Genomic DNA, 12531 nt, shown 5'->3' with positions numbered 1-12531 from the left:
GTATGGTACAGCATTCTTAGATTTTCTAACACATTTTTCAGCAATTATGGTCGGACATTCACACCTATTCACAGCCGAACAACTCCGCTCTCGCATTTGATGGTGTATAGTCGGGCATTCTCACCCTTTCTCATCAGCTTTTTGCATTCGAACCTTTTGTTACCCGCTTTTTACAAACCATGGGTTGACTTTCAAACCTTCTTGTAGCCGAACACATCAGCTCCCGCAATTGATTGTGTACAGTCCGGTATTTTAACCTTTTCTTACCCGCTTTTTACCAACTATGGTCGGACATTTAAACCTTGTAGCCGAACACCTCCGCTCCCTCTTTTGATCATACATTGTAGGGTATTCGCACCATTTCTTACCCGCTTTTTACAAACCATGGTCGGACATTCAAACCTTCTTGCAGCTAAACACCTCCGCTCCCGCTGTTGATGGTGTATAGTCGGGCTTTGGAGCCTTTTCTTACTCGGTTTTTACAAATTATGGTCGGACATTCACACCGTCTTACAGCGGAACACCTCCGCTCCCTCTTTTGATGGTGTATGTTCGGGCATTCAAACCTTTTCTTACCCGCTTTTTACCAACTATGGTCGGACATTCACACCGTCTTACAGCGGAAAACCTCCACTCCCTCTTTTGATGGTGTATGTTCGGGCATTCGAACCTTTTCTTACCCGCCTTTTACAAACTATGGTTGGACATTCAAACCTTGCAGCTGAACACCTCCGCTCCCGCTTTTGATGGTGTATAGTCGGGCTTTCGAGCCGTTTCTTACCTGGTTTTTACAGATTATGGGTGGACATTCACACCTTCTTGCAGCTGAACACCTCCTCTCCAGCGTAAAATCATGTGTTTTGATATTCGAAAATTTTCTTTCATGTTTTCTAGCAATTATTGATGGACATTCAGACCTTCTTGCAGCTGAACACCTCCGCTCCAGCTGTTGATGGTGTATAGTCGGGCTTTCGAGCCTTCTCTTCCCCGTTTTTTACAAATTATGGTCGGACATTCACACCGTCTTACAGCGGAACACCTCCGCTCCCTCTTTTGATGGTGTATGTTCGGGCATTCAAACCTTTTCTTACCCGACTTTTACAAACTATGGTCGGACATTCAAACCTTCTTGCAGCTTAACACCTCCGCTCCCGCCTTTAATGGTGTATAGTCGGGCTTTCGAGCCGTTTCTTCCCTGATTTTTACAGATTATGATTGGACATTCAGACCTTGCAGCCGAAAACCTCCGCTCCCTCTTTTGATCATACATTGTCAGGCCTTCGCACCTTTTCTTACCCATTTTTCAGTAATTATGGGTAGACATTCACACCTTCTTGCAGCTGAACACCTCCTCTCACGCTTATGATCATGTGCAGTTTGATATTCGAACATTTTCTTTCATGTTTTCTAGCAATTATTGATGGACATTCAGACCGTCTTGCAGCTGAACACCTCCGCTCCCACTTTTGATGGTGTATAGTCGGGCTTTCGAGCCTTTTCTTCCCCGGTTTTTACAAATTATGGTTGGACATTCAGACCTTCTTGCAGCCGAAAACCTCCACTCCCTCTTTTGATCATACATTGTCGGGCATTCGCACCTTTTCTTACCCGCTTTTTACAAACCATGGTCGGACTTTCACACCTTTTAGTAGCCGAACAACTCCGCTCCCGCTATTGATTGTGTACAGTCGGGTATTTTAACCTTTTCTTACCCGCTTTTTACCAACTATGGTTGGACATTCACACCTTCTTACAGCAGAACACCTCCGCTCCCTGTTTTGATTATGTATGGTTTGACTTTCGCACCTTCTCTCACCCGCCTTTTACTATGGTCGGCCATTCACAGCTTCCTCTCCACCATACTTGTATGGTGGGATATTCACACCCACTTGCATCCGAAGACCTCCGCCCCCACTTTTGTTGATATTTAGTCGGTCATTCGCACCTTACCCGCTTTTGGCAAACTATGGCCTTCTTGCAGCCAAACACCTCTGATCTCGCTTTTGATGATGTAAGGTTGGGCATTCAGACCTTGCTTCACCTGCTTTTCACCAAATATAGTCGGACATTCACACCTTCTTGCAGCCGAACACTTCCGCTTTTAGTGTTCTATGAGGCATTCACATATTTTTTTTCACCGTATTTTATAGATTATGGTTGGAAATTCTCACCCACTCTCATCCGAAGACCTCTCCTCCCGCTTTTGTTAATATATAGTCGGGCATTCGAACCTTTTCTTACCCGCTTTTTACAAATTATGGTCGAACATTCACACCTACTTGCAGCTGAATACTTCCGCTCCACCTTTTAGGTATGTATGGTTGGCATTTGCACCTCTTTTTATACTGATTGCTGAAGATTAAGTTGTTCTTTCTCAAACTACAATTTTTTTTCAATTGTTGAAACTTGATTTGAAGTGGATAAATAAGGAGGAAAAACAGTTTTAAGTCAGGCTGATAGAAGGAATTAATTTTATAGCAAAATCTGTATTTCGTCATATGTCGAGAGATGCTTATTGCTGAAGAAGTTCTTTCTCATTCTACAAAGTACAACATTGTTTATCGTTGAAACTTGATTAGACATGAATAAATATGAAGGACAAAGCAGTCTTAACTTGGTTTGAGTTAATGAATTCGTTTTATAGGAGAATCCGAATTCGTGCATAACTCATAAAATAGAGCTTATTTTCGGATTCCTGAAGAATGAGTCTGGTTCTATCTCATAATACAAAGTTTGTTGTTTATTGTTGAAACTTCATCAGAAGTGAAGAAATAAATGAATGCCTATCAACAAATGTGGGATCTAAACTCTAGTGCTTCCTCTAAAATAATTTCCTTTCTCAATTTAGAAATGTGTGTGTGTAAGTCACAACACCCATGACACCAAAACGGCTTTCTTTTCTCTACACTCTGCACTATGAGCACACACACCAAATCAGAAAGGCTTTTTTCTCTCTTTTCTACATTATGGACTGTGGGGACACAAAACCGCTCTCTCTCTTTTTTTTTTTTAATCGTGTGCCAGGGCGTTGTCTCACGTATTAGATTATGCTTAAGATACGAATGGGTTTATCAGTCACATCAGAATCCATACATACTGATCCTCCCGTAATAAAATGGTCGGATCTTATCAAACACACTTTGTTTCTTGTGACAATCAAGTCAGCGAAACAGCGTATACACGTCAAGACACTGAATCAAGTTTGCCACAAGAACTCATAAGTTTGGCAGTATTGCTCTGCCGTCAGCAATCATACACCCATTTTATTTTCGTGAGACATGTGCAAGCACCTGTTCATCTACTGTTCTATCACTATGAATTGGTGATCTATTATCAATAAGGATACTTCTACAACTACTATCAAAGTATGTCCGGACTTCTTATGTTGTCAGTTGCTATATATGAATAAGTGGGCAGCTACTGACAAGCATTAAGCATGTCACACAGCCCAAACATATAACATTTCAGGACACACCACACAGTTAACAACCACAGTGAAGCGTGTCAAAGCCCAAACATGTAACATTCAACAGGACACTTACACAACACATTCAAATCAAACAGTCAGACAACATACAAGAACCTATACCCCAGCCGGCATTGCTCCCTGCCTATTTTCCTACAACTCACTATGTGTGCGCACACCTTTATTCACAAACTCTTCAACTTATACTCTTTTACCGAAGCTGCTACAGCTCGATTGGCCAAATACCCTTAGATCCTATTTCGGTGAATTTGACATCTGCCTTGCATGTAACAGATTAGCTGTTTAGCAGTTTTAATTTAGTTTGAGTGAAGGAATTCATTTTATAGCAAAATCCGAAATCGTGAAGAACTCATGAAAGTAAGCTTATTCTCGGATTCCTGAAACTTTAGATTTGCTCTTTCTTTTACTGCAAAGTACAACGTTGTTTTTTTTTGTTTAAATCTTTCTAGACATGGTAAATATTAAGGACAAAGCAGTTTTCACATAGTTTGAGTGAAGGAATTCATTTTATAGATAAAATCCCAAGAGTCTGCTGAGAAAAGAGAGTGAATGCGAAGTAGACTTTAACACGGCTATGGGAGCGAGCCGAGTGTGGGCTAACCGGGAGAATTGCTTGAAAGAAACGCGACACCGAATGAGCGATCAGAACAAAGCCTCAATACGGGATTCTCGTGGTGTTTTTGTTGCTGCCTTGTCTTTTGCACAGAGTAAAAGACAAGGCAGCCATCGAATAGGGCCCGATTGTTCCTACTTGGTCAGCCGAGGAGCAAGGGGGGGGGAGCAAGCGTCTCAACCAAGCAAAGCTCACCATGGGGAAGGTGGCTATGCCAACTAGCCTGATGCCCTGCTCCCGCAGTGACGGATAATCGTACTCTGGTTTCTCTTCATAACGTACAAGTCTTTCGCCTTTTACTAAAGATTTCTGTGGAGAGCAGCACTAATGAGTTGTTTCTATTTTTGGCAGGCTTTACCTTTGCGGGTGAAGCCCTTTCTGTCTGTGCAAAAGAAATCTTCTTACTGTGCAGAGTGACTTCTCTGAGTAGAGTCGCCTTACTTGTTGCGACTGTGCCGATGTTCGAAGCTGGAGTGCAAAGTTGTTGCTTGAATGGTGCTTGCTGGAGCGTGCGGGAGTGCAAAGTTATACCATTTAAAAGGGCTGAAGAGTGCTCAGTGCAGCGGGTGGGCGACACTCTGGCCACCTTGAAAACCGAGGTTACATCCACTACCAGGGGCAGCCCAAGTTCTGCCGCAAGTGTGGTGAGCATGGGCACCTGGTTGAGGCTTGTACCAAGGTGTTATGTGGGAAGAGCAGAGAAATTGGGCAAACTTTTGGAGAGTGTCCAAATGGCAGGAAATGTAATCTCTGTGGAGAATTAAATCACCTCTTCAGAGATTGCCCTAAATCTTTTGCCAACAAATTAAAGACGGTAAAGCCACAGTCAAGCCAACAAAGAGAAGGACCAAAGGTGGCAGTTGGTGAACAAAGTGAAGAGGTTGACCCAATAAATTCAAACTTCCCGCAAAAAGCTTGGATTGGAAGTGAGGAGCAAAAAGGGGAGGGGCCTGTAGAGGCCTCACCACTCAGTGTTGAAGTCTGTGAGAATTCACAGGCAGAGGGTGGAGCTACGCTAAATGAGGAGGAAGAGCAGACAGGTGAGTCTAGTGAAGATACTCACCTCCCCGAAGGTCAACAGCCGAAGAGGACGGCATCTGAGCCTCTGATTCCCCAGTGGTATCAGAGAAGAGGGGAAGGGTTAGGTCCCTTTCAGACAGTTCTTCAGTGGAAGAACCTAGAGTCTTCCCCTCCGACTCACCAAATGAGGTCTCCTTTTTAACTTCAGCTCTGCAATCGACCCCCAGGGACTCAAAGTTAAATGCAACATTGCGTCAGAGGCCAACATCGAGAGTCCGAAAAGGAAATATAGATCACCCTACTCACTTTTCACCTAAAGAAATGAAGGAAGAGCTAGTTTCCCAAGAAATAACCTGTGTGTAATTTGTTTTGATAACTTAGAAAAACGAAAATGACATACCTACTTTCCTTTATGCTTTTAATGGTTCTCACCTTCTCAACACTAAATGTGAGAAGTGTGAAATCAAAGACAAGAGCCCAGAGTATTTTATCCTTCTTAGACTCCATAAAATCAGATGTGTTTTTAATACAAGAATGTGGACTACCTTTTTTAAAAAACCATAGACAATGGGAGGAAATGTGGCCCCATTTATCGATATGGAGTGGCTCAAATCAAAATAAAAATGATGGTGTGGCCATTCTAATTAAAAATCTGCATGTTCTGGTGAAAGGTAGCACAGTGGTGAGAGACGGACGGGCACTTTTAGCACACTTGAATTTTATGGGGCAAGACTTTAACCTCTTAAATATTTATGGTTTCAATGGAAAAAATTAAAGGTATGACCTTTTAGAAGATATACAGCTTTACATGCTAGGGCAAGTACCTTTAGTTGTAGGAGGGGATTTTAACTGTATCTTGAGCAGGAAAGATAGAAAAAGAGCAGGGGTAGATTTTAAAGTGGATAAGACTTCGATTTTACTTCAGGGCATATGCAGGGATTTTAAGCTTACTGACTGTTTTAAAACCATGCATCCCAGAGAGGAGGGCTTCACCTGGTTTAGTCATGATGGCACCAGAGCCTCTCGCATTGATTATTTCTTTACTAGAGATTGCCCACCCACTGATGTTAGATTAACCCCTGTTTTCTTTTCAGACCACCTTATGCTCTCCTGCACCCTTTCACCCCCTTCTGGTGTGACGGTAGGAAGTGGTCTGTGGAAACTCAACTGTTCCCTGTTGGAGGATGAAATCATAGTCAGTCAGTACAGGGAATGTTATAAAGAGTGGCAGACCCTTCAAGACCTCTACGAAACACATGCACAATGGTGGGAAATGGTGAAGGAAACGACCCAGACTTTTTTTAAACAGCAAGGTAAACGTAAAAAAAGGAAAGAGAATAGATGTATGATGGGACTACATAAACGCTTACAGCGCAACTTTAAACTAAATCAGTGTGGCATAGACTTTAAAGAAGAAATCAAAGATGTCAAAAAGGAAATGTCAGTTTTAGCAGAAATAAAGAGTAAAGGAATTTTTGTAAGAAGCAGGGAGCAGGAAATTGAGGAAGGTGAAAAAGAAAGAAAGTTATAAATAAAAAGGAGTGTAATCAAAATCTAAAAAGAGAAGATGGGTTTTTAACAAAATCCACACAAGAGATGATTGAAACTGTACATACCTTTTATAGTAACATGTACAAAGAGAAACCAGTGCACTTGGAAACATCGGCAGAAATCTTAAAATTCGTTGACAAAACCGTAAAAGAGAATGCACACTTGACACAGAATTTTACTGCTTTAGAGTTAAAAAAATGCCTAACAGGTTTTAAGAGAAGTCGAGCTCCGGGTTTAGACGGGCTTCCTGCAGAATTCTATCTGACCTATTGGGACCTTTTATCATCAGACATTTTAGATGTTTTTAAAGATTTTGAAAAACTCGACCGACTGCCTGACAGTTTTAGAGTGGGAATAGTGACTCTACTTTATAAAAAAAATGATAAGACTGACCTAAAGAATTGGAGGCCCATCACACTTTTAAACTTTGACTGTAAACTTTTTAGCAAGGTTTTAGCGACACGGATGTCCTCTGTTTTAGAGGAGGTAATTCACCCAGACCAAGCTTGTGCCATCTCAGGGAGACAACTCACCGACAGCCTCGTACTGATTCGAGACATCATTGATTACGCTAGAGACAGAAACACCCGGCTTGTCATCTTAAATTTAGACTTTGAAAAAGCATTTGATCGGGTCTCGCATCAATATCTCTTTCAGGTGTTGCAGCCATCGAAAAGGGCCCGATTGTTCCTACTTGGTGAGCTTTGCTTGGTTGAGACGCTTGCCCCCCCCCCCTGCTCCTCGGCTGACCAAGTAGAAACAATCTATTCGATGGCTGCCTTGTCTTTTACTCTGTGCAAAAGACAAGGCAGCCACAAACACCACGGGAACACCGTATTGAGGCTTTGTTCTGACCACTCATTCGGTGTCGCGTTTCTTTCAAGCAATTCTCCCGGTTAGCCCGCACTCGGCTCGCTCCCAGAGCCGTGTTAAAGTCCACTTCGCATTCACTCTCCTTTCTCAATAGATTAAAAGAAAGTTTCATCTTGGGCTCCCTGAAACTTCCATCCTGCACCGCTGTTTGCTTTTTCACAAGAGCAGAGGAGAGCGCACCGTTCCCAGCGGCACTGCAGTACCGGGTCGAGGCTTGGAGTGAACGGAGCAAGCTTCTTTTTCAACTCCTATTCTTAAAAATCCATTTAATATGTTGTCCTCGTATAGAGGACATATTAAACTGATAAGAACAGATACTACACTTGATCTTAGCCAAAAGGCCGAGAAGCGATAACTGTCCACTGTTTCAGGTCCGAGGGCCCTTGCTGGCACAATGCGCACTTGTAGCAGTGTTCTTTTTATGGCCATAGGTGGCCAGAGTGTCACGTTGCACCTCCGCCCACCCGCTGCACTGAGCACTCTTCAGCCCTTTTAAATGGTATAACTTTGCACTCCCGCATGCTCCAGCAAGCACCATTCAAGCAACAACTTTGCACTCCAGCTTCGAACATCGGCACAGTCGCAACAAGTAAGACGACTCTACTCAGAGAAGTCACTCTGCAAAGTAGCAAGATTTCTTTTGCACAGACAGAAAGGGCTTCACCCGCAAAGGTAAAGCCTGCCAATAATAGAAACAACTCATTAGTGCTGCTCTCCACGGAAGTCTTTAGTAAAAGGCGAAAGACTTGTATGTTATGAAGAGAAACCAAAGTACGATTATCCGTCACTGCGGGAGCAGGGCATCAGGCTAGTTGGTTTAGCCACCTTCCCCATGGTGAGCGAGAATCCCGTATTGAGGCTTTGTTCTGACCGCTCATTCGGTGTCGCGTTTCTTTCAAGCAATTCTCCCGGTTAGCCGACACTCGGCTCGCTCCCATAGCCGTGTTAAAGTCTACTTCGCATTCACTCTCTTTTCTCTGCAGACTCTTGGGATTTTATCTATAAAATGAATTCCTTCACTCAAACTATGTTAAAACTGCTTTGTCGTTCATATTTACCATGTCTAGAAAGATTTAAACAAAAAAAACAACGTTGTACTTTGCAGTAAAAGAAAGAGCAAATCTAAAGTTTCAGGAATCCGAGAATAAGCTTACTTTCAGGAGTGCTTCACGATTTCGGATTTTGCTATAAAATGAATTCCTTCATTCAAACTAAATTAAAACTGCTAAACCGCTAATCTGTTACATGTAAGGCAGATGTCAAATTCACCGAAATAGGATCTAAGGGTATTCGGCCAATCGAGCTGTAGCAGCTTCGGTAAAAGAGTATAAGTTGAAGAGTTTGTGAATAAAGGTGTGCGCACACATAGTGAGCTGTAGGAAAATAGGCAGGGAGCAATGCCGGCTGGGGTATATGTTCTTGTATGTTGTCTGACTGTTTGATTTGAATGTGTTGTGTAAGTGTCCTGTTGAATGTTTGGGCTTTGACACTTCACTGTGGTTGTTAACTGTGTGGTGTGTCCTGAAATGTTATATGTTTGGGCTGTGTGACATGCTTAATGCTTGTCAGTAGCTACCCACTTATTCATATATAGCAACTGACAACATAAGAAGTCCGGACATACTTTGATAGTAGTTGTAGAAGTATCCTTATTGATAATAGATAAACTAATTCATAGTGATAGAACAGTAGATGAACAGGTGCCTGCACGTCTCACGAAAATAAAATGGGTGTATGATTGCTGACGGCAGAGCAATACTGCCAAACTTATGAGTTCTTGTGGCAAACTTGATTCAGTGTCTTGACGTGTATACGCTGTTTCGCTGACTTGATTGTCACAAGAAACAAAGTGTGTTTGATAAGATCCGACCATTTTATTACGGGAGGATCAGTATGTATGGATTCTGATGTGACTGATAAACCCATTCGTATCTTAAGCATAATCTAATACGTGAGACAACGCCCTGGCACACAATCAAAAAAAAAAAAGAGAGAGTGGTTTTGTGTCCCCACAGTCCATAATGTAGAAAAGAGAGAAAAAAGCCTTTCTGATTTGGTGTGTGTGCTCATAGTGCAGAGTGTAGAGAAAAGAGAGAAAAGAAAGCCGTTTTGGTGTCACGGGTGTTGTGACTTACACACACACATTTCTGAATTGAGAAAAGAAATTATTTTAGAGGAAGCAGTAGAGTTTAGATCCCACATTTGTTGATAGGCATTCATTTATTTCTTCACTTCTGATGAAGTTTCAACAATAAACAACAAACTTTGTATTATGAGAAAGAACCAGACTCATTCTTCGGGAATCCGAAAATAAGCACGAATTCGGATTCTCCTATAAAACGAATTAATTAACTCAAACCAAGTTAAGACTGCTTTGTCCTTCATATTTATTCATGTCTAATCAAGTTTCAACGATAAACAACGTTGTACTTTGTAGAATGAGAAAGAACTTCTTCAGCAATAAGCATCTCTCGACATATGACGAAATACAGATTTTGCTATAAAATTCATTTCTTCTATCAGCGTGACTTAAAACTGTTTGTCCTCCTTATTTATCCACTTCAAATCAAGTTTCAACAATTAAAAAAAAATTGTAGTTTGAGAAAGAACAACTTAATCTTCAGCAATCAGTATAAAAAGAGGGTAACAAAAGGTGCAAATGCCAACCATACATCACTAAAAGGTGGAGCGGAAGTATTCAGCTGCAAGTAGGTGTGAATGTTCGACCATAATTTGTAAAAAGTGGGTAAGAAAAGGTTCGAATGCCCGACTAAATATTAACAAAAGCGGGAGGAGAGGTCTTCGGATGAGAGTGGGTGAGAATTTCCTACCATACAAGTATGGTGGAGAGGAAGCTGTGATTGGCCGACAATAGTAAAAAGCAGGTGAGAAAAGGTGCGAATGTCAAAACATACATGATCAAAACAGGGAGCGGAGGTGTTTGGCTGCGACAAGGTGTGAATGTCCACCCATAATTAATGAAAAACGGGCAACAAGTAGGTTCGAATGCCCAACCATACATCATCAAAAGCAGGAGTGGATGTGTTCGGCTTCAAGAAGGTATGAATGTCCATCAATAATTGCTATAAAACATGAAAGAAAATTTTCGAATATCAAACCGCACATAATCATAAGCGGGAGAGGAGGTGTTCCGCTGCAAGAAGGTGTGAATATCCACCCGTAATTACTGAAAAATGGGTAAGAAAAGGTGCGAATGCCCAACCATACATCATCAAAAGCAGGAGTGGATGTGTTCGGCTACAAGAAGGTTTGAATGTCCGACCATAGTTTGTAAAAAGCGGGTAAGAACAGGTTTGTATGCCCGACTGTACACAATCAAAAGAGGGAGCGGAGTTGTTCAGCTACAAGAAGGTGTGAAAGTCCGACCATGGTTTGTAAAAAGCGGGTAAGAACAGGTTCGTATGCCCGAATATACACCATCAAATGTGGGAGCGGAGGTGTTCGGCTGTGAGTAGGTGTGAATCTCCATCCATAATTGCTGAAAAATGTGTTAGAAAAGGTAAGAATGCCGGTCCATACATCATCAAAAGCGGGAGAGGTGGTGTTCGGCTGCAAGTAGGTGTGAATGTCCAGCCATAATTACTCACAAATGTGTAAGAAAAGGTAGTATTGCCAGACCATACATGATCAAAACAGGGAGCGGAGGTGGTTAAGCTGCAAGAAGGTGTTAATGTCCGACTAAAGTTTGTAAAAAGCGGGTAAGAAAAGGTGCGAATGCCCGACAATGTATGAAGTAGTAGAAGAAAGAGCAAAACTGAAGGATCAGGAATCCGAGAATAAGCTTATTTTCTTATGGGCAAGTGGGAACTGCTTTGTCCTTCATATTTATCAATGTGTAGATGGATTTCAACTTCTTCTACTGCAAAGTCCAATGTTTTTCTTTGTTGAAGTCGATCTAGACATTGATGAATATGGAAGGACAAAGCAGTTTTAACTTGGTTTGAGCAAAGCAATTCATTTTATAGCAAAATCCGAAATCGTGCAGAACTCATGAAAGCAGGCTTATACTCGGATTCCTGAAACTTTAGATTTGCTCTTTCTTTTACTGCAAAGTACAACGTTGTTTTTTTGTTTAAATCTTTCTAGACATGGTAAATATGAAGGACAAATCAGTTTTAACATAGTTACAGTGAAACCCAAATCATGCAGAACTCACGAAAAGCTTTTTCTCGCTTTTCACTGCTTTTTACAAACTTTGGTCGGACGTTCACACCTTCTTGCATCCGAACACCTCCGCTTCCGCTTTTGATGATGTATATTCGGGCATTCGAACCTTTTATTACCCGCTTTTTACAAACCATTGTCGGACTTTCACACCTTCTTATGGCGGAACACCTCCGCTGCCTCTTTTGATGGTGTATGTTCGGGCATTCGAACCTTTTCTTACCCGCTTTTTACAAACTATGGTCGGACATTCACACCTTCTTGTAGCCAAACACATCCAGTCCTGCTTTTGATGATGTATGGTTGGGCATTCGCACCTTTTTTTTTACCCATTTTTGAGGAATTATGGGTGGACATTCACACCTTCTTGCAGCTGAACACCTCCTCTCCCACTTATGATCATGTGCGGTTGGATATTCGAAATTTTTTTTTCATGTTTTCTAGCAATTATTGATGGACATTCAGACCTTCTTGCAGCTGAACACCTCCGCTCCCTCTTTTGATGGTGTATATTTTGGCATTCGAACCTTTTCTTACCCGCTTTTTACAAACCATGGTCGGACTTTCACACCTTTTAGTAGCCAAACAACTCCGCTCCCGCTATTGATTGTGTACAGTCGGGTATTTTAACCTTTTCTTACCCGCTTTTTACCAATTATGGTCGGACAATCACACCTTCTTTCGGCGGAACACCTCCGCTCCCTGTTTTGATCATTTATGGTCTGGCAATACTACCTTTTCTTACCCGTTTTTAGGTAATTATGGCTGGACATTCACAGCTTCTTGCAGCCGAACACCTCTT

At 41.8% G+C, this 12531-nt stretch overlaps 3 non-coding genes across 3 annotated transcripts; 1 reads left to right on the top strand and 2 right to left on the bottom strand.

Annotated features, from left to right (window-relative positions):
* Positions 1-4355: 4355 nt before the first annotated feature.
* LOC140314856 (U5 spliceosomal RNA) lies at positions 4356-4469 on the top strand. Its single transcript, XR_011917186.1, has one exon. It is a non-coding gene; the product is annotated as a U5 spliceosomal RNA (small nuclear RNA).
* Positions 4470-7713: 3244 nt separating this feature from the next.
* LOC140314929 (U2 spliceosomal RNA) lies at positions 7714-7897 on the bottom strand. Its single transcript, XR_011917254.1, has one exon. It is a non-coding gene; the product is annotated as a U2 spliceosomal RNA (small nuclear RNA).
* A 308-nt stretch (positions 7898-8205) lies between these two features.
* LOC140314867 (U5 spliceosomal RNA) lies at positions 8206-8319 on the bottom strand. The gene has a single exon (XR_011917196.1). It is a non-coding gene; the product is annotated as a U5 spliceosomal RNA (small nuclear RNA).
* Positions 8320-12531: the final 4212 nt, after the last annotated feature.

The sequence above is a fragment of the Leuresthes tenuis genome, unplaced genomic scaffold (assembly GCF_036924035.1).
Source record: "Leuresthes tenuis unplaced genomic scaffold, fLeuTen1.0.hap1 SCAF_9, whole genome shotgun sequence".
Lineage (NCBI taxonomy): Eukaryota > Metazoa > Chordata > Actinopteri > Atheriniformes > Atherinopsidae > Leuresthes > Leuresthes tenuis.
This window is presented reverse-complemented; position numbering and strand designations above follow the sequence as displayed.